The 25,778-nt window shown below is 42.5% G+C and overlaps 2 long non-coding RNA genes across 2 annotated transcripts in view; one reads left to right on the plus strand and one right to left on the minus strand.

Moving 5' to 3' along the window:
• The window catches only part of LOC123606574, a 31,997-nt gene that overhangs the window by 1,715 nt on the left and 4,504 nt on the right, over positions 1–25,778 (plus strand). Inside the window, exons 2-4 of the long non-coding RNA XR_006716346.1 lie at positions 12,761–12,913; positions 13,496–13,661; positions 22,158–22,373. This is a non-coding gene — a long non-coding RNA (uncharacterized LOC123606574). The remainder of the gene's footprint in view (positions 1–12,760; positions 12,914–13,495; positions 13,662–22,157; positions 22,374–25,778) is intronic.
• Positions 22,624–24,694, minus strand: LOC123606575. Its single transcript, XR_006716347.1, has 2 exons — positions 24,420–24,694; positions 22,624–22,949 (listed from the first exon to the last, which is right to left on the minus strand). It is a non-coding gene; the product is annotated as an uncharacterized LOC123606575 (long non-coding RNA).

Genomic DNA, 25,778 nt, shown 5'->3' on the forward strand with positions numbered 1-25,778 from the left:
AAAATAGGATTGTGTGTGTGAAGCGGGAGGTCACCTGCCAAGAATAAGGGAGGAAAGATAAGACTAACACTGGAGGGAAATGGGGAAAAGCCAAGATGGCATCTGTTACATTGACACAGAGCTCTTAGGAGAGGATCTCAGTACAAATATCTGGAGATATCTTGAGCAGTGTTGTAAATTGAGAATGAAACTCAACCCTTACTGAGTATAGAAGCAAGAAGGTGTGAAGGGCGTGAGGGGGAAGGAACATCCTTAGCGGATTTGGAAAAAAAAATTCCAACAAGCGATAGCTCTGGTCAAAAGCAAAAACAAACAAACAAAAGGTAAGTTTCTAAACTTCCTAGCTATTCAAGTATATGATGCATTTTCTTCCAAGTAATTGACTTCATCTCCCATAAATATTTCTTACTCTATCCCTTCTTTCTATTGTCTTATGTTTACTAAGTACCATTAGTACATGGGCTGTGCAATAGACTATTTCTAATAATATTTGTACACGTGTAGGGCACTTTCATATTCAGTTTCTAATTTGATCCTCATGAAAGCCCTTAAAAGACAATAAGAAGGACAATTACATCCATCTCCATTTTATGGATGAGGAAGGAGATTAAAGATAGTCTCAAGAAAGTGACTTTGAGCACTCTAGTTTCCTACGTGCTTCCCCAGTCCTGACCTTGCCCTTCCTAGATCTATCACAGTTATAATTACTTGTGTGATTATTTACCTAACATCTGTCTTCCCTCCTAGATTGTAGCTCCATGGGGGCAGACTGGCCATCTCATTCACAGTCATCTTCCTAGTGAGTCCTGTGTATCATGGAATTCTCAATGTCTAGACATGTAGTTGGTAGATTTGCTCATGGAGGTGTCAATGGACTCTCTTGAACAATCCATTTCTTTAAAGAAACTTTACGACTTAAGGGCACTTGTAAAATTGTATGAATTTAGTTGCTTGGATTTGTAACCCCCCCCCTCAATATTTTACAAACTTAATCAAACAACAAATCTGACATTCTGACATCTAAGTAGTAGATAATCATTAATTTTTGTTGTGGTAGACGAGTAGTTATGTATGTGAAAAAGCCAGGACCTGAACCTAGGTGTTCCAACTCCAAGTTCACGTTCATTCTACTCTTCCCTGCTTCCCCAGTGTAACTAGAACAGTACCTGGAACATAGTAGACAGCTAATAGATGGTCATTGAATGAGTCAATGAACTAGTATCACTTGCTATGGGATTAATCTCTGTGCAGTGTAATTGTTTGTTGGTTTGTTGTGCTTTGATATCTACCAATGACACTAGTCATATTTAAAGCTCATTGTCACTTAGCCAAGTAGTATGTAGTAGAAAAATAAGAAAAATAAGATACGGACATAGATAATATAATAATAAAAATGGAGCCATAATGCTGATAAGTCCTCCCTCACCAGGGACATCATTAACTGGAGGAGAAGACTTTTGTTAATTTATTTACATTTTTGACATTACAGAAATAAGAAAATGAGCATCTTTTTAAAATGTATATAGCATAGAATAGATCATTGTGCAGCTGAAAAAAATCACTAAACTTCTAAGGCTTGCTGCACTTTCCCCCGTTAGCCTAACTTTGCCGATACTCACTCCCTGGCCTCAATGTCCTCATCTGCGGAATGGGGATACTGATATTTGCATTGCCTGCCTTTCTGGATCAAATAAGACAAATGTTTATTAGAAGCCATGTTTTATCCAGCGTGGTTGCACCTGAAAGGATGATGTGTTAACTAAAAAGTTCCGTTATATCAAAGAATCATAGAAATAGATAAATATATACTATAGATTTTTTTTTGGTTTAACACATAGACCTGTACATTTACTGACCAAGCTTTGTTCTAGGACATAGGCCTCTTCTTTCAGTGTGGATTTGCTGCTGGGATTTTCCCCCATGGCCTTTCTTGCCCAAATCCATTTCTTGAGAGAAGCTACAACTTAAAGACCCTTGTAAAACTATATGAATTGAGATTCCTGCATTTTTAAAACATTGTCACTGATTTTTTTTACACTGGTCTTACCCAAACTTAATTTGATAGCACAATTATTTTTAGCAACTCATTTTATGAAATATTTCCAAATCATTCAGCTCTAATTTTTTTAATTTTTTCTTTTTTTTTTCATTTTTTTAAATGTTTATTTTTGAGAGAGAGAGAAAGAAAGAGAGAGAGCACAAGCAGGGGAGGGGCAGAGAGAGAGGGAGACAGAGAATCCAAAACAAGTTCCGTGCTGTCAGCACAAAATCCAACATGGGGCTTGACCCCATGAACTGTGAGATCATGACCTGAGCCAAAGTTGGATATTCAACCAACTGAGCCACCCAGGTGCCCCTCTAATTCTGTTAAAGTTTATTTATTTATTTTGAGAGAGAGAGAGAGATTGAGAGAGAGATCATGAGCAGGGAAGGGACAGAGAGAGAGGGAGATTGTGAATCCCAAGCAGGCTCCGACTTGTCAGAGCAGAGCCTGAGGCTGGGCTCGAACTCACGAACCGTGAGATCATGACCTGAGCCAAAATCAAGAGTCAGAAGCTTAACCAACTGAGCCAACCAGGCGCCTTATCATTCAGCTTTATTTTTATGGAAACAACTCTCTGCTTTTTTACATTCATAGCTCATCTGCTTTAAATTAGTTAATTTAAATTAGTGTAAGTACTAATATAAATTTATCAAGTACAACAGTAAAAATAAATCTAGAAATAACTACAACTCTTGGAAAGTATGCCACACAACTGGTAGGAACAGATGCTCATGGGCCTGTTAGAGCAGCAGCTTTCAAATTCTGTGAATGTACATTCAGAGTGAGAAAGGCGTTTGCTAGTGCAGCCCAGTACACACATGCAAACACACACATGCACACACACTTGCACACACACCACCTCATACAAATATAAACACACGCATACCTGTCTAACTAACATTTCAGAAAACACAGCTAACCCTTACAACGTGTCATGCACTTTGATGTTTTGTTTTGTTTTTTTCAATCTATTTTACTCCTCTGTTGTTTTTAAACTCTGGGTGCAAACTACACAGTCATTTTGATAGCACGCTCATGGAGCTCAGCCTAGAGTTTCAAAGACCCCGTACAAGAGAGTCAGTTTTCAGTCAAGAGTGTTGGGTATGCTATGGTTCTTAGCCAGGGTGTGTTACGGAGGGGATGGAGAGGGTCGGTGGGCCTGGCAAGCCAATTAAGTGGAAGCTGGTTAGAGTTTCCAGTGTTCATGGAAATGCTTTGTAATTGTATAAGGAGCTCTGCCCGTGTAGGGGTTGAAGGCAGGCTTGGATTTCCTCTTGAACAAGGCTCCCTGGTAATTGTTCTTAATCCCTGCGCCAGATCCCCCAGTGGTCCCAGATAACAGGGTATGAGATGGATTTCTTACGCCTCTCTCAGGGAAGTGGAAGCCAATCCAAATAGAAGCACTGTGCTCTCGGCCAGACGCTAGAGAGACCCAGGATGGCAGTGGAGGCAGAGCGCCGCCAGCTCTTGGCCCCCAGTGATACAGCCCACTCCTCCTCTTGCACACAGCGTTTGGCAGAGTCAGACCAGATGATTGTGTGTCCCATGCTGAGAGGACTGTCGGCTCAGCCAGGGCAACTTGCACCCCACTCACCTTTAAGTCTAAGAACTTGTCATCCCTGATGGAAATGATCACTCAGCTGTTTGTATAGGAAAGCTTGAAAGACTCCTCTGGGGCCGGAGATGAAACCCGAAGACAAATGGAAATACTAGAAAGGAGAAAAGACAAGGAAATGATCCCAGGCTGCATTGCCCACCCAAAACAGACATGAGTCGACCGACTTCCAGGCAGTCTGAAGAGCTCTGAAGCTTTTATCAACTTTGAGGTGCTATACAAACACAAGTGCTTTTCACTCCCGATTTCACTGTTTGGCACTCTGAAAAAGCGTGTCCTGGAAATGTTCATTCCCATCTCAACAAGGCTTTCGACACCTGACAAAACATGAAACTCATTGTCAGCTGAGGCCTCCTTGCCCCTTAATATCCGGAGAAGATGGGCTAGAAACCCCATTCCACACTCCGTGGCCGGTTGAGCACCTCCTTTTATGTTTCTATGAACTCTTAAGAGTTAGGGGATAGTTGTTTTGGATTTGAGGGCTTCTCCACCTAATTGTTCAGTTATGCACATCCGTATGTGGTGACCATGTTGACCCAGAGGTACCACCGAGCCTTTCCTTGATCTCCACAAAAATCTACTCACAAGGCATTTGGGAGCAGCAGACACACCAAAAGTGTTGGGGAGATAGAAGGGGGGTCCTTGGAGGAGGTAACCATTTCAATGGATTTTTAGGCAGTCTCATTCTTTCCATTTTCGCCCTCTTTCCCCGCTCCTTGTCTTCCACCCACCCCTACGCACTTTTTCAGGACTTCTTTATTCCATACACTGCCCACACCCTCACATTATCTTGCCAGCCTCTCCGCGCCTTTCCATGCCCAGGAAACCTACCTATTTTTCTCTCCCTCTATTAATCAAAGCAGTTCCATTCTCTTTGACCCTTATCACCAAACTCAGCTCTGGTCTTCACCTTGGCAAATCCAAATCACATCCAATATTCAATGGTGGAAGAAAAACAGGGTAACTGCAATAAAAATATTTCATCTAGGAAAGGAAAAAACAAAACAACATACAGTGGCCACTATTTAAAACCAGTGATATTTCATGCTGGACAAGAATAGCCTGTCCTAGCTGCCCCGCCAGTGGAGTGAGCTGTATGATCAGTCGGTTTGGCTGCCCCAGTTCTGTTCTCTAAAAGGCCCTCTTCTGTACACTGTCCATTGTGGCCCCATGTGAGATGATCTTAGGGAAGAGGTTCCCCTCCAGAGGCTGCATTCATTCCTATGGCAGCCCACCTCCTGTTTGTGTGTGTTTGGGACCTCTCATCTTAGGGCTTGAGCAATTGCAAGGCCAATTACAAAGCATTTGAAGGCCCAGCTTATGTTCCTTTGGCAATTCAAGTTGCTTCAAGTTATTTGTCCATTATCTTGGCTAATAGTAATCGGAGCACCTAACATGGTTGCTGAGTGCCTCTCATGTTCAGGCGCTCTTCTGAGCTCTTTATGTATATTATTTTAACTAAATCTTCAAAAGAACCACATGAAGTAAATACTGTTATCATCCTTCTGTTGTAGGGAAGGAGATAGAGGCAGAAAGAAGTTAAATAGCTTGCCCAAAGTCACACAGCTAGTGACATGATCGAATTCAGCCAAACTGATTCCAGAATGTAGATGTGTGTGTGTGTGTGTGTGTGTTTTAAATTGAGTATAGGTAACACACAATGCTACATTAGTTTCAGGTGTACGATGAGGTGACTGGACAAGTCTACATGTAATGCTCTGCTCACAAGTGTAGCTACCGTCTGTCACCATACAATGCTATCACAATACTACTGATTGTATTCCCATGATGTACCTTTCATCCCCGTGACTCATTCATTCATGGAAGGCTGTGTCTCCCACTCCCCTTCACCAATTTTGCCCATCCCTCTACCCACCTGCTTTGGCAACCACCAGTTTGTTCTCTGTATTTATGGATCTGTTTATGCTTTTTGTTTGTTTGTTCATTTAAATGTTTTTTAGGGGCACCTGGGTGGCTCAGTCAGTTAAGTGTCTGACTTTGGCTCAAGTCATGATCTCACGGTTCGTGAGTTCAAGCTCCACGTCGGGCTCTGTGCTGACATCTCAGAGCCTGGAGCCTGATTCGGATTCTGTGTCTCCTTCTCTCTCTGCCCCTCCCCTGCTCACGCTCCATCTCTCTCTCTCTCTCTCTCTCTCTCTCTCTCTCAAAAATAAACATTAAAAAATTTTTTAATGTTTTTTAAATTCCACATGTGAGTGAAATCATATGGTGTTTGTCTTTATTTGTCTGACTTATTTCACTTGGTACAATAGCCTTTAGATTTATCCACATTGTCTCAAATGGCAGGATTTCATTCTTTTTTATGGCCAAGGAGTATTCCCTCACATATATATGTATATATTGCATCTTCTTTATCCAATCATAGAACCCAAGCTTTTTAACATCCATGTCATGTTGTTTAAACAAACCTTGGTGGAGTTATGGTACCTTCAATACAGACCAGGCTTCCAAGCTTCTATTCCTTAGCAGCAGCTCTCTTTTCTCATTTTGGTCTTTGTCCTGGGTAATGCTAAATAATAGCCTAGGTGGGTAGGCACAGCCAGTTTGCCCCTTGTTCCCAGAAGCTGGTCCAGTGGATTACTCAGCACAGTGAAATCTGATGGTCACTCTCTGTTAGGTGGGAGCTCTCAACCAACCAGGGATCAGGCTTTTCCCAGATCCTAATCTTGTCTCCCCCTGAGTTGCTAGCTTTTTCCCTACCTTTGCTTGCATTGACTGTAACTTCGGAAAGAGAATTTAATTTTGTCAAGCCTTCAAAACTGATGAATACCTGACTGGCTGCCATCTAGCACTGCTGACCACAGGCTAACAAGGTCTCTCACAAAGTTGTGTTTTCCCCATCACGCTTTCAGATGGGTCATCTTGCAGAAAGCTTTTTCTTTCTTGTAGGGCCATAGTGAAACCTGCAAGATATAATCCTGATATTTTCTACCAAGTCACTTAAGGCTTGAGCTTTGATAGGAATATGGTTTAAATCCTAAGATATAGTAGGCACATCGGCCATGAACAACTAAATTACACTGCATTAACCAACACCTCTAAAATCTCTGTGGTTGATAACTGCTAAGGTTTATTTCTTCCTCATGTTTCATGGTCTTTGGTGGTCACCAATGGGGGTGGAGGGTCCATACATCATCCATGCTCAGGAATCCAGGCTGAAAAGAAGCCAGCATCTTGAACATTGTTGGTTGCCATGTGAGTACAAGGAGTGTTCTGGAAAATCTCACACCAGCATTAAGTGCTCAATACCACTCAAAATTTATTGGCCAGAACAGGTAGGTCACATGGCTCCACCCAATCACAGGGGCCATAAAATTCAATTCTAACATATGTCTGGAAGACAAAGAGCTGCAAATTTTGGGTGAGGTACCAATTCCTACAAGACTAAACTTTGTCACCACATGGCAGAGGTTACCAACATTCTGGACAGGAGATTAGGTAGACTCAGCACTCCATCTTCCATCCTGACATAGCCAGTTTCATATTTTAGGTTTAATCCCTTGTGACTCCCCACCTCTAGGTGCCAATATCTGCTGTATTCAGGATTATTTTGGTTGCCAGTAACAGAAAAGTACTGCAAGTTGGCTTTTGAAAATATGGGATTTTTTGTGTACACTATTAAGAAATGTAAAGTTGTTTTGCACTTTGGACATAGCTGGAGCCAGAAGTTCGAATGATATCTCTAGGATGCTGTCTTTCTCCATTAAAAAAAAATTTTTTTTTTGGCTTTGGTTTTCTTTATGTTGATTTCATTCTCAAGAAGGATTTTTTTATAGGGTGGCAAAAATAGACAACCACAGCCCTAGGCTTACATCCTATCAGTTGAGCAATCTTCTTGGAGAGTGTGCACTGATTTTCCAGTAGCATTGGCAGGAGTCACTGGTCCAGCTTAGGACACATACAGATCACCCATCTGTGGCCATGGAAATATGGTGCTCTGATTGGCAGTTGTGAGTCTCATGCCCAGCCCCAAGCCTAGAGGGAGGCAAGTTCTACCCGGACCTCACAGGCCAAGAACAGATTAAGAACAGTTGCTGAGAAAAAAAGAAATGTGTGGTAGGCAAAAGCAATAGATATTCACTATAATTATTTGCCACCTGTATCCCCATTTTCTGGTTGAAGAAACTGAGACTTGCTACAATTAGATGTATTTTGCATCCCTATTTTATGGTTGAGGACATTGAGACTTTACGAGATTAAGTCACAAGTCTTAGATCATTCAGTGGTAGGCTTGAAATTCAAAGTTGTCTGATTACAAATGACGTTTGATTATTTGCTGTGCTCAGTTGCCTGCTCTGCATTCCTATTACTAATCTAATAGCTGAAATGTATGACAAAAATGTAGCATGAGCCTTTGAATGTTTAAAGAAGAAAATTAGATCTACAGTATTTCTTAATATCATTTGGAAAATGTTGATGAAAAACATGACTATAATATGATATGAACCCCCAAGCTATCTAAATCTTGCTACAAACATAAAAAAAAACAGTGACTTTTTTTTAAGTTCATGATCTCCTTTAGAAAAATTAAATGGTGAAAATGAGTTAATTGATAAATACAAATTCCTTTTTAGAAAAGACACAGATTTAATATAAAATAATTGCCTCTTTATGACTGATTTATCTTAAGCCTGACTGCATTTAAATTATATCTTGCCCTTATTCAGACCTTATCTAGGGAAATAAATGAACCTTTCATTCTGGAAGGAGATAGAATGGAGAATGCCCCATGAGGAGACAAAGAAGAAATAGTCTGAGTTCTTAAAAGATGGATTGAGATCCTTTTCTCTCCTCCTGGTTGGTGAGGAAGACATACATATCCCACTGCAATAAATCGTGAGTCACTTATAAAGCAGTCACTTGTAATGTAGATCTATTAGGAATGCCTCTCTTCCATCCCCCAGAGCCCACCACCACTGTCTTGTCCATTCTGAGCCTCCTCTGGGAGGCTAATGAGCAGTTATCTCTCCCAGGGCCCATGGAGACACCATTGTGGTTGCTGTCTGTTGAGACAGGGTGCAGCTTGCTTAGCTCCTAAGACTCCATTCTCATGCTGAGGGTTTTCCTTTGAAGTAAAATATGTGATATTCTAGACTTTGAGCTCCTCTCCCCAGGAAAATGGAAAGCAAACGCAGAGATAATCACTCAAATCCTTCAAGGCCAAATAGCTCCAACTGAGGCAGAAAGGATGGGGAGGGATGAGGGGGAGGTGCAGAATGTCTCAGTTATTCTACCTCTTTGCCTAAGCAATCCAAAGTTACTGGATAATTGTCGATACACAACTTTGTATGGGTTGACCCAGACAAGTTTACATTTTCAATCAAATGGACTCAATTATCTCATATAATTGCATTGTATAAAATAGGGGCTAGAGAGCTAGACATGCAGCATTATCAAATTTGGGGACCACTTGGGGAAAATCTCTTTCTTTCCCTTTGTGATAACCTGGGTGTTTACAAATATGCCGTGCGGAGATAGGTCTCAGAAGGGCAAAAGATAGCACACCTGAGGCTGGGCAAGTCCTTGTTGTAACCAACATGACATTCACTGGTGACCTTGATGAGAGCCTTTCCCACAGGATGGTGGGGGTGACATCCTGGTTGGAGTGGATTCAAAAGACAATGAGAGGAGCTGGAATGAACACTGAGAGTAGAGACATCTCTTTCAAGGACTTTTCCTGTAACTGGGTGGAGAGTAATCTGACCATAGCTAAAGGGTATATGAGATCAAGAGAGTTCTTTGTTTTACAGTGAATGAGATTGCGGTTAGAGTTGTATGCTGATGGGAACAATCCAGTATCAAAAGAAAAGCTGGAGTTTGCTGGGCTGCATCCTTAAGTAGAGAGAAGGATTAAGAGTGCACAAGCTAAGAGATTGACTTTGGCAGTTCGCTCATCCTAACCTGGTGATAGTAACTAGTGAATGTTCTCTTCAGATTACTTCAATTTATTGGTGAAATAGAAAATAAGGTATTCAGCCAAGATGAGGACGGGAGGAGGGATATTGGAATTTGAGGAAGGAGGACAAAATATGAAATAGTCATCTAGTTGAATGTCAGAATGAATGACCTAGATGAACAACCCGAAGAAGTTTATTTCTGGATTAAGTGGTAAACTTAAACATGACCCCACAACTGAGGCTGTCAGTGCAGACTTTGAGTTCTGATTCGACTGTCATGTGGTGATGATATAATGCCTGATGCACAGTGGGGAGAGGGCCACAGGTGGTGGATTTAACCTTACAATCTTTCAAATATTACATAACCTATAAAACAAAAATATTCTCAATTCAATAAAATAAAGACAGTTTCCCTAGACAAAGATAGACCTGAAATAGAACTCTTTGGGATATGGATTAAAAAAAAAAAATTTCAAGGGCTTGAGGAAAAATCATTGCAAGTTGAGAAGCCAAAAGATAACAAATTTTCCAAAGGAAGAAGCATAATCTAAGTCAGAACATTGCTTAAATGCTGGGAGACAAAGCCCATCAAGAATATTTTTACAGTATAATTTTGGAAGTGCAGAAGGCATTAATATTTAAAGCAACATTTATAAATAAACTTTTAAACAGAGTTTTTTGACCTGACTTGCACAACTCCCATAGGATGTCATTCAGGTGGTACATACTCCCTGAATTTATACACCAAATGTTGTGTGTGTATGAGTACATGCATGTTTCTGGAAGTGAACCAGTAACTGTCACCGAATTCTCAAAATAGATTCTGATTCCAAAATAATTACTAGTGACTTCCTAAAAAAAGAGACTGATCTACATCAGAAAACTTGAGGGGCGCCTGCATGGCTCAGTGGGTTAACTGTCTGACTTCGGCTCAGGTCATGAACTTGTGGTTTATGAGTTTGAGCCCCGCATGAGGCTCTGCACTGACAGCTCAGAGCCTGGAACCTGCTTCAGATTCTGTGTCTCCCTCTCTCTCTGCCCCTCCTCCACTCACACTCTGTCTCTCTCGCTCAAAAATAAATAAAAACATCAAAAAAAAATTTTTAAAGAAAAAGTAAACTTGCAATACAGGCAGAATAGTTTACCTCAGAAAATTGTTGAAAAGAAGATTTAGAAACAGCATGGAATGCTACGAAATACAATGGACCAGGAATCAAGACTTTGGATTCTAGGTTTGCACTTAATGAGCTATCTGATGGATCAATGGACAAATCTCCTCATTGCTTAGGACATCGGCTTCCTCCTCCATAAGAGAATGGAGCTAGAATGCATTACCACTAAGATCTTTTCCAGTTATAACATGGGATGATTACATGGACATGATTACGTGCATGATTTTTGTGAACAAAAACGAGGACTGTCTTTATCTAAAATAAAGACTTTGGAAGGGCTTTGTGGCTCCTCCTGAATCTTCCTTTTCTTCTCTCAGTAAGTCAAAATGACAAACTATCTACTAACTAAAGAAAACTAACAAGATAATATCTAGAGGATATCTTGGCTGAGGTGGTAGTGACAGCTAAGACACATCACCCTCTCAGATGCTTACCAAGAATGGATTTCTAAATATTTACACCTGACCTAACAAAATGACAGAGGGGGCTTACTTTTCCAAGATTAAGGAAAGGTGAATAGGCTGTGAATAAGAGTGTTTCCAGTTGTGAAACATTTGAGTTCCTCCTCGTCTTAAGGTTTCTCCACAGAGTATATATTATAGCAAATTTCACTGCCAGAGCAGTGAATTTGATGATGGTGCATGGGTCGCTGTAAATCATCTACTGGGTCATCTGTTCCTACCATCTTAAAACAAACCTCAGTTGTTAGGAAGCCAGGTGGCTCCCAGTGATCCTTGCCTCCTCACATTCGCACTGTTAGGTAAGCCCCTCCCACAATGCATCAGGGTTTGACTGTGTGACCAGTGGAATATAGCAGAAGTGAGGCTGGATGACTTCCAAGGCTAGTTCATAAAGGCATTGCAGTGTTTGCTTTGGTCTTTTGGATCACTTACACTGAAGGGAGCCACCTGCCCAAGTCGCGCAGCTCTATGGAGACACCCATGTGAGGAGGAAGCGAGATCTCCTGCTAACAGCCAGCACCAATTTACTAGTAATGTGAATGAGCCACTATAGAAACAGATCGTCCAGTCCCAGTCAAGCCTTCAGATGGCTACAGCCCCAGCTGACATCTTCACCGTCTCATGTCTCTCGTGAGAGTCTCCAAGTCAAACCCTCCCAGCTAAACTCCTACCAAATTCTTGACCCAGAAAGACTATGTGTGTAATAAATGTTTATTGTATGTTAAGGCCAGTAATTTTGGGAGTAATTTGTTACACAGCAATAGATAACTAATATATTTGCTTTACTTTTTTTAGCGTCTACAGCAAATAACACATATGCTGAACAGATCAATTGAGACGGGCAACACTTTTTGGTAGAGAAATTGGTCAGTATCATAAGTAACAATTATTATAGCTCAAGCTAATAGCCCTGTGTGTTCCTATGCTTCTGATGAATAATGCTGCTCCAGGCCATCCAGAAACTTCCCAAAATGCGTGGCGAGAATAATATTTCTGCCATATTAAACTAATGTATATGGCTCCTGATAATCCCTAATTCCAAGTGGCCCCAACACCTCCTCCCACTCCAGTTAAAACAGAAGAATTAATCACTTCGTGGAAAAAGTAGAATCAGTAAGAAGTAGGCAAGTTATTGCTCTATTTGGAATTTTCAAAAACAATTTTTTTTAGTTTATAGTCACATGATAATCTGAAAGCATGTGCTAAAATGGCATGTTGTTGCAGACAACAGAAACTGAATCTAACTAAGTAAAAAATACTTAGAGGAGGGATATTTGGAAGCTCATAACAGATTCATAAATTAGGCAAGAATCAGAGTTTGCCAGGAGCTTCACATTTTTCCATGATCTGGGAGCCAAGAGTCTGTAAGATCAAATTGGATATCTGATCTTTCAGCTGTCATCAAACTCACACCATGGCAGAACCTTGTGTCTGGTCGCACAGAGCCCCTGTCAAGAAAGGGGAAGGAGACACTGATGCTAAGCAGCAAGGCAAAAAAAAAAAAAGAAAAGAAAAGAAAAGTCAGTGGATGCCCCTTTTATTTTTTTCAGGAGCCAGACTTTGTCATGAGAAGGAGCAAAGAATGTTGTCCTAACTCCCAAAGCTGGGTCTTTGCATATCCAAGGGGCCAAGCATGGTGGCATCTGATCATCAAGTTTGCTTATCTAAATCATGGACTGTGAAAGGAGAATCATACCTGTCAGGTAAGGAGAAAGGGAAGGGGTCATAGCATTGCCAGAGTCGGGGAAGGGCAGCCTCTGAGAAAAGAAGACAGCCAGGAGGTCAGATTGGTGTCCTCCCTTCTCTCTTCCCATGCCTGGAGGACCAGAACTTCAGCAGGGGACAGACACTAGGGTAGGCTTAAGGTCCTTCTAGAGTAGGAAGCTATTTTCTTACTTTTCTTCCAGAATAGACCTTGCCAGCTGGATTCTAAGTAGGAATCACCAGCAGGCCTCAGGGAACCAGGAGAGGTAGATGAGGGAACCATCAGGCTCTGAAGGACACCTGGTCGCAGGTAGATGCACCAGTCTCAGTCATCAGTGACAGATACAGCAAGTCCAAGAGGATACCCCAATGCCAGGAGGATACATGGGTTTCCCCTGTAACTCTCCAAGATCACTCTTAGTGTGAGGAAAGGTAAGGAAAGCCCTTGAGAGGAGAGAAGGCATCCCAAAGAGGCCATGATTATTATCAGAAGAGAATGATATAGATTGAATTGAGAAGATTGAATATTTTCCACCACCAGCAGGAATGGAGCCTCATAAGCAAATGTCTCTCCATTGAAGTTACCTCCATGTCACAACTCTTGGTCTTATCTCTGAGATGCACTGAGCTTCTGGTCTTTTGGCCCAATCTCCCCCAGTTCTTGATGCGCCAAGTCTTTCCTGTGGGAGCTGGAGAAGAAAAGGACTGTAAAAGGATCTTACTTTGAAAGTTACTGCGGTGGTCCAGGTATGATATGGCACTGCCCTCATTCATGACCTCATCCAAGGCCATCGCCAAAGAGGAACCAAACAGGTTCACAACAGGCCAAACAAAGCTTCACAACAGCCATTGGAGGGTCCTTTGCACCAATCTCCCAAGTCAAGCCTCGAGCTCTGCCATTCACATACTGGGTAACCCTGGGTAAGCCCCCTCACAAACTTGGCCTGGGCCTCCTCATTTTAAAAATAGGATGGAGGTAATAATGGTGGCGGGGGGGGGGGGGCGGAAATGGAGGATTTTTTTTTTTCTTTTCACGTGTTTGTTTTGTTTGCCTTGTTTTTTGATCTGGGCCTGGGGGGAGGATGGGACCAGATTAGATTTCCTCAACTGATTATCCAGCCACAGGATTCTAAGGCCTTACATCACAGCATTTTTCTCATGGGAATGCTGTAAGACCCAGAGACCACTGTATAATCTATACTTCAACTGATTTGTAAACATAACCTGAAAAATGTGCAGCAAATAGGCCCAAGGGAAGAAAGCAACTCCTTAAACTCCAACCGCTGATGGTCTTCACCAGTGGACCAATGAGGGCATGCTTTGGTTCTAAGCATAGTTAACAAAAGCTGTTACCTATAGACACGAGCACTTATTTCTTCCTAATAACTGGAGCCCCAGTAGCTGGTCTAATGTAACTTCACAGACCAAAAAAGCCAACAAATCGATCCCTAATTGAGTACACCAGCAGGTGGCCCACCCTGTCAGCTGCACCCTACAATCCAGCAGCTGTAACAATGGCCAACCAAGCTTGGCACTCAGGTCGCAGCCCAAAGCTCACAGACTGTCAAAACATTCTAAAGAAATAAAGAGGAATGAACGTAAACTGATGTTCAAACTGAAAAAAAAAAAAAAAAGCAGTCAGTAGGAGAAAGAGCAAGATAAAATATTTTGTTCCTTCTGACTAAACACAACCATGTAGGAAAATATTTTTGCTATATCGATGGCTAGAGTTAGTAGTGTGGTGTCTGCTTTAACTTTTTTTTGCCAGTTCTCCCAAAGGTAGTTTTATTTTGCTGAAAAGGCAAAGAAAGGGGTTAGAAAAATTAGCATTAATTAAACTTTATTTCCTTTGGCCACGGGCCACACAGTTCAAATGAAGTGCAGCCTCTAGCCAAGTTCCTTCACAAGCAAAATTCAGAATGCATGGTTAAATTCACGTATATTTTTGTTTTCCTGACAAGAAAACAGAGAAGAGAGGGGATAAGGATAGAAAAAGTAAGCAGATGAACAGGAAGAATGTCTTCTGTTTGGTTTCCTTTAATTTTCTGCTTTTAGAGGAAATAAGTGGGAGAGGAGGGCAGAGCAGATTGCAAAATTATGTTTCAACCATATAAAAACATATGCAAGTATATAAATAAACAAAGACGATACCTGTCAATGAACAAAAGCTCCATTCTTCCAGTGCAGGTCAAAACCCTTGGCATTATCTTTGACCCCTGGGTCACACATCCCCCTAGGCTGCTTTCAAAATGGATCCAGATTCGGGCTGCCTGGGTGGCTCAGTCGGTTAAGGGTCTGACTCTTGATTGCAGCTCAGGTCACGATCTCATGGTTCATGAGTTCAAGCCCCATGTGTCGGGCTCTGTGCTGATAGTACAGAGCCTGCGTGAGATTCTCTCTTGCCCTCTTTCTCTGCCCCTTCCTCTTGTGTCTCTGTCTGTCTCAAAATAAATAAACTTAAAAAATGGATCCAGATCCAATTGCCTCTCACCACCTCGCTGTTACCCTACCAGTCCAAGCCACTATCATCTCCTCTGCAGAATATCTAAATAGCCTCCAAAACTGGTCTCTCTGTTGCTTTCTGAGAATTTCTTCCCTATTAAGTCTGATCTGGCTTCCCACTATCTCCGTGACTTCACCTACTGTTCTCCGCTTCACCCATCTAGCCATGAGCTAGTCCTGAAACATTCCCTCACCTTCAGGATCTTGACACTTCATGCTCCCTGTGTCCAGAACATTCTTTCTCTGGATTTTCTTTCAAGGCTCCATTGAAGGCCTCAAGTCATCAGAGAAGTCTCTCCAGGTCACTTTGCATAAAATGGTAAATCTCTGTCCAGTACTCCGTAGCTCTCTTGCCCAGGTTTCTTTATTTTTGTCCACAGCATGTATAGCACATGACACACCTTTATTTGCTTATTTCTTATCAAAAGTTTCTCCCATTAAAACTTACACTCCTTAAGGTCCTGTTTTGTTTATTGCTGTATCCTCAATGCCCACAATTATGCCTAGCATATAGCTGATGTTCAGTAAATATCAGTTGAATACACGGATGAATGAATGAATAAATAACTAAATCAAATGAATACATAGGAAAGAAAGTACAGGAAGCTATGGGAGAGTGCAGAGAAAGAGAGAATACACAACCTCCAAATACATCTCTCTAACGTAATAGTACGGGTGACCATTTGATACTTTTCTCAGTTTTCCTGAATGCATAAAATATAGATGTATTACTTCTGTAATAAAAATAGTTAAAGTTTATCTCAAAACAACTTTGTCAACTTTAAAATGCAGCTAAGATTTGAGACTAGAAAACAGATATGAATGGGGCTTCTTTAAAAATTAACGTCTCACAGCTTAGGAGAATGGACAAGTCAGAGAAGGAAGGGTTCTTGAGAGGAAGGCCCAAATTGTGTCAATGGCACGGTCACCCACAGAGCTGCCGAAGCCAAGTGGACTCCTTGCCACCAGCTGTGTCTCGCCCTGGGCTCCCAGTCACCAGCACTGACCGTCCCCTAGAGCTGTCCTCCCTGCTTTCCATTCCCGCCACCACTGTCATCACAAACATCCAGGAGTCCTTGTTATTCCTCCCTCACCTCCCACATCCAAAAGTCAATCAGATCCTCTCAGTTTCTTCTCCTGCATCTTTCTGATCTATCTCTTCTGGTCCATCCACATTCTCATTCCCTCAGGGCAGTGCTGTATTCAACTCCCTACACCTGATCCCTCCTCCTCAGGCAGCCTCCCCACTGCTGCTGGGGGGGCTTTTCTAAAACACAAACCTAATCATCCCATTCTCCATATGTCTAAAACCCCCCAGCTTAGCACACCAGGCCCTTTCCGGACCTGACCCTGCCTGTCTCTCTAGCCTTCCTCCTTCAGGGGCCCATTGCCCTTCATTGCAGCCCAACCCAACTCCAGCACTAGTGGCTTTCTGGACTCCTGGGCTGCCTCTTGCCTCCTTGCCTTGAACATGCCCATCTGTGTTCTTGGAATGTCAATCCTTGGCCTACTTAATGGGCACCTACTCTTTAAAACTCACCTCTCTTGCCACCTTCTCTGGAAAGTTCTCACTGGCTCCCAGTGATCTAGGTGCTATTCCTCTGGGTTCTTAGAGCAACATAAGTTTTGTTTGAGCCAGTGGTTTACTCATTGGGATCTTATATTAGACTGTTAACCTCCTAAGAAAGAGCCCATGTCTTAGACTGAATATTCACTTTAACATTTGACTCAGTGTTTCACATCTAGTAGAAATTTAATAAATAATTGCAAGAGGAGAGGGACAGGGGATAGAGGGAAGTCAGGTGGGTAAGTAGATTGATTAAGGCTATACATATGTTGAGAGAAAAGTACGTAAGATCTTAAGATTGTGCACACTAAGCCTCTGTCTGTGGATGTTTGCAAACCTTGGAGCTGAGATATTTGAAGCAAATGGCATCAGATGGTTAACAACAGATAGGCCATGTGTATTTCAATCCCAGTGGAACCACTTAAAAGCACATTACTTAACCAATTTGAACCTCAGTTTCCTTATCTAGTAAATGAGAAGAAGAATATTGTTTCCCTGATAAAGCTGGTATGAGGTTAAATAGGATAATTACAAAAAGGGCTCAGCACAGTGCCTGGAAGCAGTAAATGTTCAATAAATGTCGTTAGTGATAACGATGATGATAATCATTAGGAAACAAGACACCAAATGTTTTTAATGGAACAGTAAGAGGAGGCCGAAAAATAAAACTATCTGATGTATCAGACTGGAATTGCAATCAATGGTATTTCAAAAGCCAGCCCCAAATCGAAAGCATCACGTGAGGGCTTGGGGGTGCCAACCAGCTGCTCTTTACAGTATATGAGCCAGCAGCAAGAAAAGACAGCAGGCTGTTCAAATATCTCATGATTGAACAGCAATCTCAAAACCATGTATTCAGAATGGTTCCATAGCACGGCAATGTATGTTACATGGAATAAATTGTTCTGGAATCAAATAGGATCATGAGATTTTTGTAAACCAAGCCCAACGATGGTATTTTCTGCAAGTCTTCTCTGGGCATCTCTGAGAAGGGGATAGTAGGGTTTGCCCAATATTTTTAACCCTAACATCCTATTTTTCAGGTCATCTCTTGAGACTTTTCAAAAATGCCCCAATTTTTATTTTTATTTAAAAAATTTTTTTAATGTTTATTTATTTTTGAGACAGAGAGAGAGACAGAGTGCAAGTGGGGAGGGGCAGAGAGAGAGGGACGCAGAATCCGAAACAGGCTACAGGCTCCAAGCTGTCAGTACAGAGCCTGATGCAGGGCTCGAACTCACGGACTGCAAGATCATGACTGGAGCCAAAGTCGGATTCTCAACTAAATGAGTCACCCAAGCGCCCCGAAAATGCCCCAATTTAAGGAAAGTCCAAGGATCTAGCATTTACCATTCCCGTTCAACTGGGGGGAAAGGAAGAGAAGGAAGACAGAGAAAAGAACATACAACCTCCAGATAATAGTATGGGTAAATATTCTGTACTTTTCTCAATTTTCCTAAATGTACAAAAGTGTGTTAATTTCATAATTAAAGAACAGATAACATTTGTCTTAAAACGATTTAGTCAAATTTAAGACTTAGCTAAGACTTGAGAGCAGAAAATGAATCAGAAGTTGTTTTTCGTTTGTGTGTGTGTGTGTGCTTCACAGTTTTAGGAGGAGAAATCGCCTATGCCTTATGAACTAACAGAAAGACAGAAGGGCCTAGTAAATGACTGAGGATTCGCTGATAATCCCAAAACAGTGGCCTCAGAGGCTTTTGCTCAGAGACACCACAGACGCATGTGATCCTACCTGGGCCCTCCTGCTCAGGAAGCTCCTCCTGTTGGCTTGTGGACCTGGGGAGGGGAGGGCCGGGTCTCAGCAGACACCTCACTGGACAGATCTTCAAGAAAGAGCTCGGTTGTTTTTGAGACCCAGCATACCCCGACCCTTTCCTCACTTCAACCCGCACGGCCTCTAGGAGTGTGGCTTCTGCTGGCCTAGGGCCTGGGCTACTCCAGGGCAGAGTTCAAGCTGGGCCAGCAAAGGCCAAACCCATCTTCTCACTTCCATCACTGCTGTGGGGCCAAGCTCTTTCTTTTGTTCCTTTGCTTTCAAGTATATCTGGTGACTCTGTAAGTTTCTTCCTTTCATTCCAAATTGGTTTCCTGTCATTTTTATGAGAAGGAATTTATTGGTGCTTTAAAAAAATATAAAAATGTCTTTGTGCCTAAATCTTTCTTTAACAGGCTTCTTTACAATGTTTGTTCTCTATCCTGGGTTTTTTTGTTTCCCCCCACCCCCCTTTTCTCAATTCAGTGCTTCTGGGCCCAACTAAACGGAAGCAGATCTGGTAGAGCCTGGAGTGCAGGTGGGGTGGGGACAGCCAGGCCCTGGGGTGACTGAACCAAGACTACTACCCCTTGCTAAGGTCTATTACTCGCTCAGCCACTCGGCAAGACTCTTCCCCCAGGCAGCCCAGCCCCGGCCTCTCTGAATAATACACACACCAGGCAGGGAGCCACCACTTACATAAAGAGCCCTGAGCACCTTCAGACTGCGGTTCAGCTAGTAGGAGTCAGATGCCCTAGAGAGGGAGGAAGGGGGGTGCATGCTCAGGTTCTGAGCCTAACCTCACAGGTGCTTTCTCTGCAGGGAAAGTGCCAGCGGCAGTCTGGAACCGGGCCTGCCCGCCTGCCTCTTAGGTAAGGGATCTGCACTTTCCCAGTGCTGGGCAAGAGGCCCCTTCTGGGTCAGGGCAGGTGGTGAGTCAGGGAGCCAGGGGAGGGGGCGGTTGGAGGGGGCGCATGCCAGCGAGCAATGCCATGTCTGCTTCTCACCTCCTTCAGGTAGACTGGGCAACAATTGAAAAGACAGAGGGCATAGGGTACAGTCCATTCCTGGTCCTGCCTGGACATCACGCACTCATATTTACTCCTGGAACGAAATGCAGGAGGTAGGCTTAAAATTATCCTGACAAACGTAGGGAAAATGCCTCTCATAGGACTGAGCGGAAGACCAGTTTACAGAATTGTCCATAGCACAATTTTGACTGTATAAAAAGGATACCCCTCCAATATGCATGCGAAAGGGCAGGAATGGATAAAGCACAAAATGCTTTCCTCTGTTTAGTGGGATTATCGGCGGTATTTCTTTTTCCCTTCACACGTTTCCCCATCTTCTAATTTTTCTACAATGAGCATTCTCACTTTACACAACAGAAAATGGCCCTAAGCCATTTGTTCAAAAATCTGGCGAACACCTCTTAACAGAGTGACAATTACGGATAGGACAGGTATGTGCATGTGTGTGGTTATATACATATACACAACATGCACATATATAAATAAATGTGAATAAATGTATATGCCCATGTATGTCTATGACCCTGTGTGTGTATACATATGAAATATTGTGTTTTAACATACTTAGAAAACGTAACATACCACTGTTAACGTCAAAGACCCACGAATACAGACAATTGACCTATTGGGAAACCCACAGAAATATGACATACCTGGAGGTCAACAAAAATAAGACAAAGAGACACCCACTAGCCATAATAGGATTTGTTTTCATTTTCTGGGGTTAAGTGACTATAGCGAAATAATCCATTAATTCTTCATGAAGGTGGCCACCTTGACAGGATAAAATGGGGAAGGCGCTGCCTGGAGCAGAAACTGTGTGCCTCTATGGTGACAGGGACCTTAATTGATATTTGTGCCCAGAGGGAGCTTCTCTCTTTCTCCTCCCAAGTGAGAGACTGCACTTCACAGGAATGGAACAGGGCAGGGTGGAAAGTTTCCTCTTGGGACAGGGCAAGCCCAGGCCAGATACAAGAGACCGTGTGTGCCCTGCTGGGGTGGCTGACTTCCTCTCTCTATTCTGCCAGGCGCTGGCCAGTGTTACCTCTCACAGCACCCCTCAAGCTGTGTGGCCCCCGAGGGTCCTCCATGGGGACGAGTCTTTGGAATGCCTTGGCTGGCAGGCTTGACCGCTAGTCCTCTGCACCTGAGAGTTCTCCGGACTGACACTCAAGGCATGTCCTGCTCTCGCACTGATGGCTTCGTGTAGAGCAGGGCAGAGCCTATAAGAGATGAAGGGCTTCATTGCGCATGACCTAGTCCTCAGAAACACGGAGGTTGGGTCCCAGAGGGAAAGGAAAATTCTAGATGTCTGAATTTTCTCTCTGGAGTTTCTGCATCCCTTTGGAGTCCTTAAAATGTGCTCTCACCTTTGGTATTACCTGTGGGGAGAATGGCACTCTTCCCTAAATCACATGGTAAACAATAATTGCAAATATTTTCTTTTGCATTTTTCTTGTTAGTCCTTGTAGGATAATTTTAGTTGTGCATGTGTGTGTATGTGTGTTTGTGTGTGTGTACACAGTTAAAAGAGTTGTTCATTCCAACAACTCATTGGCAGAATGGAGGCTTCCAGCCGGTGCTGGGTGATTTCTGGAAGACTTTTAGCCCATCTTTCTGTTCAGTTGTTTGTTCATTTATTCAAAACATGTGATTCAAAGATTGGTTGTAACTAGATACATAGTGAGCTTGGTAATCAAGTTATAGTCAAAAGATAAGTTTATTTTTTGCTATATAAAGTACTGTAGCCCTTCATTACTAGCACAATAATTCATTATAAATATTTCAATTAAAAAAATAAGTACTGGGGGTGCCTGAGTGGCTCAGTCGGTTGAGCATCAAACTCTGGATTTCAACTCAGGTCATGATCCCAGGGGTGTGGGACTGAGCCCCTTGTCGGACTCTGTGCTGAGTGTGGAGCCTGCTTAAGAGTCTCTCTCTTCCTTTGCCCCTCTCCCCTGCTTGTACTTTCTGAAAGAAAGGAAGGAAGAAAGAAAGAAAGAAAGAAAGAAAGAAAGAAAGAAAGAAAGAAAGAAAGAGGAAGGAAGGAAGGAAGGAAGGAAGGAAGGAAGGAAGGAAGGAAAAGAAAGAAAGTATTGAACCCTCTAGCCAAGGTTTAAATCAAAGCAGGCCCAATGAAAAGTCTTAGTCTTGTCAGGACTCTAGGTAATAAGAGAGAGTAACCCAATTTCATGTAGCTTACAGCAAGGAAGTGCATTATTTTCCATAATTGTGGAGTTCAGGGTTATGGGATTTAAAATTCAGGTTCTGCTGGATCCATGGGCTTGGATGATATATAAGGTTAGCTTCTCTCTCTCTCTCTCTCTCTCTCCCCCCCCCCCACCCCACCTGTGGCTCTTTCTCTACAGATGGAAAGATAGTCCAGGCAGCTCAAAGACCATATCCTACAGCTATTATTCCAAATCGACAAGGTATATACACTCTCTCAGCATCTATGTAGAAAGTCTCAAGAAAGATGGCCATTTCAAAGCCAATCACTCTGGCTTGGGAAGAGAGGACTTAGACTGGCCCATCAAGACTGCATGCCGCCTTCTGCATCTGGGGGCACATGGAGTGCCAGTGGGGTAAGGGTGCTATGTGGTGGGACATGACTCTGGGATTTGTAGATCTATCAGGATTCCAGGGACTAGGGGAAGCATGGTTCCCTAAAGGAAATCTGAGGTGTGCTTACCTGAAGGAGGGGAAAGGAATACCAGATGGACAAATGATTTCTCATGGCATCACTGTAAAATGTGCCTTTGAAAAGGCATTGATCCTGTTTGAAATACTTTTAAGAAACTGAAAATGAGAAGAGAGAAAAAACAAAGACCATTGGGCAGCATTGAATAGAATATTATTAAGAACATATATTGGCTCAAGAGGGTTTGCTTCAGAAAATACCTTCGCAGTGAAAATCTAGGAATAATGGTATCTTGATTAAAATGTTTATTTTCATAAAACAGAGTCCAAACAGCCTCAGAGTCCAAATAACTTTTCCTGGAACTGAGGTACTTTTTCCCCCCAAAGAAGTCCAAATTTAATTAAGATGGGATAAACAGCATCTGGACATTCCTGATCTTATATCTTGACATAATTTGGCTTCAGAGGCAGTCATATTTTCTTAGAAGATGATCCTTCCTTTCCTTCTGATGGGTTTTGTCCTGGAGGCAGAGAGGAGAGAGGTTGCTGGAATTTGTCCCACATTATCCACCATCACACATCTTCTCTGCTTTAGGGGCTCTGAGAGAGGTAAGGAGGAGGTGAGAGAGAAACCTAGTACTTCATGAAGGTATTAGAAAGGCTCTTCAAATTCACAGGGCTCCGAAGAAAAGTGTCACCAACAATTCTGGTTGTCCTGCTTTACACAGTTTTATCACTTCCAGTCTGTTTCCATCAGTTATCCTGTTGTATGGATGCAAATAAGATACATTCGGTTCTCTCCCTCTCCCTGTCTCAGTCTCTATCCTTCTGTCCCTCCCTCCCACCATTAGGGTCACAGATTAAAAGACTCACTGCTCATCTATAAATGAAAATGGATCATTCCACAGGTCTATGCTCTCTCAGACTTCTTGTGACCTCACCCAGTAACAATTTCTGCAGGCAGAACAGGGGACCCCGGAGCCTGTCTCAGAGGGCAAGACACTGAGCTGGTGACAATATCGAAATGAGTTTAGCAAAGCTGTCTCCCTCAAGGCTCTGATCGTGCCTCTGTGACAAGGCCAGTCTCCCTTGTGGTCCTGGGTGGGCAGGCTCCCCTCAGGTTGAAAGTCCATTACCTGTGTGACTTGAACAAATCACTTCATCTCTTTGGGATCCCCTGTGAAACGAGCAGACTAGACCAGGTGATTTCTGTGGCCCTCGCAGTTCTGACACCCCAATGCCATTTCCCACCACCATGATTTACGGGAGTTCTATATAACCATAACTCTTTCTGGTGTCTCTCAGATAAAGGCCAGACCTAACCTCACCCCACCAGAGGGTATATCTGCAAAAGCAAGAACAAAAAAGCAAGGACAGATAGGGGGACAGGCATCAGCTATATTCAGATTAAAAGTGGTAAGGTTAAGTCAGTAGCATCCTTTATAATGTGGCCATTTCTTTCTCCTTCTCCCCTCTGGGATTAAAGCTTGTGTGCTGACTGTTGAAAAATCAGTCATTAACGGCCAGGAAATGACTTCCCCATCCATCAGAACACTGCTCAGCCATGTTTCAGCTTTTCCCTCCTTTCCCTGTGTAATTATTCTCATCCACCACTGATTACAGTTTATAATAGCCATAATTCTCTCCGAATCAATCATTACTTTACTTTACCATGGGGTTACTGGTAGAAGCATGAGGGAATGCAGTACCCCCGGCTGGGTTTTATTTTTTGGAAATTGCCTGCTTTCGTCTGGATCTCATTTAATCATCTGGATGTTCAAAGAAAAGCTAAGATTTTAATTCAAAGGCATTTTTTTTTTCTACTTGACCTTAACTCTTCTTCTTATTTTTTTTTTAAAAGGAAATGATGGCTGGTTAAATAAGGCTGATAGTGTACAAAATCTGTCAGTGTTGTTGTTTGGAGTGATTGGTAGGGGACACGGTGGGGATTCTTGTCATGAATTTATGTGCTTCTTTGACATTTCACCTACCTGAATGCTGTTCAGGCTATCCATCCTGTAGGATTTTCTGGAAGGTTCAAGAATTGTCTTTTCCTTCCATGGACCAGTGAGAGCCAATGTTGCTACTGGGGGAAAGAAAGTTTTTTCTTATGTATTCTGGGAGGTATGACAATCAGTCCTTTACACCTTAGTGAGAATTTAAGGCAATTCATTCTTAAACAGTATTTACCAGACTTACTATGTTCAATATATTGTGCCAATGCTTTGGTGAGTTAAGAAAAAATGATTATGATCTAGTCCTTGCATCCTGGAGCTCACAGGGTGGCTAAAAGTGGTAGGAACACAGACATACAAATAATCATTTCAGCACTCACTACACATACCTTGGATTATTGGGATACAAAGTGCAGCAGGAGAATGACAAAAGAGGCTATTTTACACTAGGGATCTTAGAATTCCTAGAGGAAATGTCTTGAACTGAACCTTGGCTAAGGGCAAGGACTTGAACAAGTAGTCATTCCAGGAGGGGACAGCAGAAATTAATCACAAAGGCCTGGTAGGGGAAGAAAGGATGGAGGAGACCAAGGCCTGACAGGAAAGGCCTGGAAGGGTGGAATGACCTGGAGCCTGGGATGGTGTGAAGGCCAGCAGCCTGAAGTCCAATGGCTGGCTAGAGTATCAGGTAACCCCCAAGGAAGCTTTGAGGGACCATTCGAGTTCTTCTCAGAGAGGTCTAGAAATACTTGCTGAAGCAGCATTAGCAAACACAAAACAATAGGACAAAACATCACATAATTTGAGATATGTTATTGGAAATGTGACCTCATGGTTAGGTGTTTGGTACCTGCTAGTTATCATAATGAAAAGAGTAATTTTACAATATTGGACTCTCACCCAAAAAAGTGGTCTTTTCAAGCCCAAATAAAACCAGGTTGTAGTTGAATCTCTAACAGAAGATGTTTCACTTAGAAATGTTTTAAATACGAACATAGTATTTTGGAAGTACTGGATCAGCATCAACACCAAATGTTCTCAGACCCATTCACACGAGGGAAGGGTTGTATCTGTGGTAGGAATGGGGATGGCACGTTGACTTTGCATCCCTCCTTACTACTATGTGGTTGGTTTATTGGGGGAAACCCATGACCTCTCATACAGCCCCTTTCACCCTCATTTGCCATATTTGTCATAGATAGGAGACATGAAATAATTCATGCAGCAAAAGCCCAGGGGTCTACAGTCTGGGGGAAAATGTTCCGGGTAGCTGCTAATCTGGAAGTTATTTTCTTTCCCTAAACCACCAGGGTGGTCCATATCAGTGGTTTCCAGCTTTCTTATTTCATGAGCCAGTAAAATTATTTTTTTTTAATTGGGTGGTAACGGAGGGAA

The sequence above is a fragment of the Leopardus geoffroyi genome, chromosome A2, assembly GCF_018350155.1.
Source record: "Leopardus geoffroyi isolate Oge1 chromosome A2, O.geoffroyi_Oge1_pat1.0, whole genome shotgun sequence".
In the NCBI taxonomy this organism is placed as follows: Eukaryota; Metazoa; Chordata; class Mammalia; order Carnivora; family Felidae; genus Leopardus; species Leopardus geoffroyi.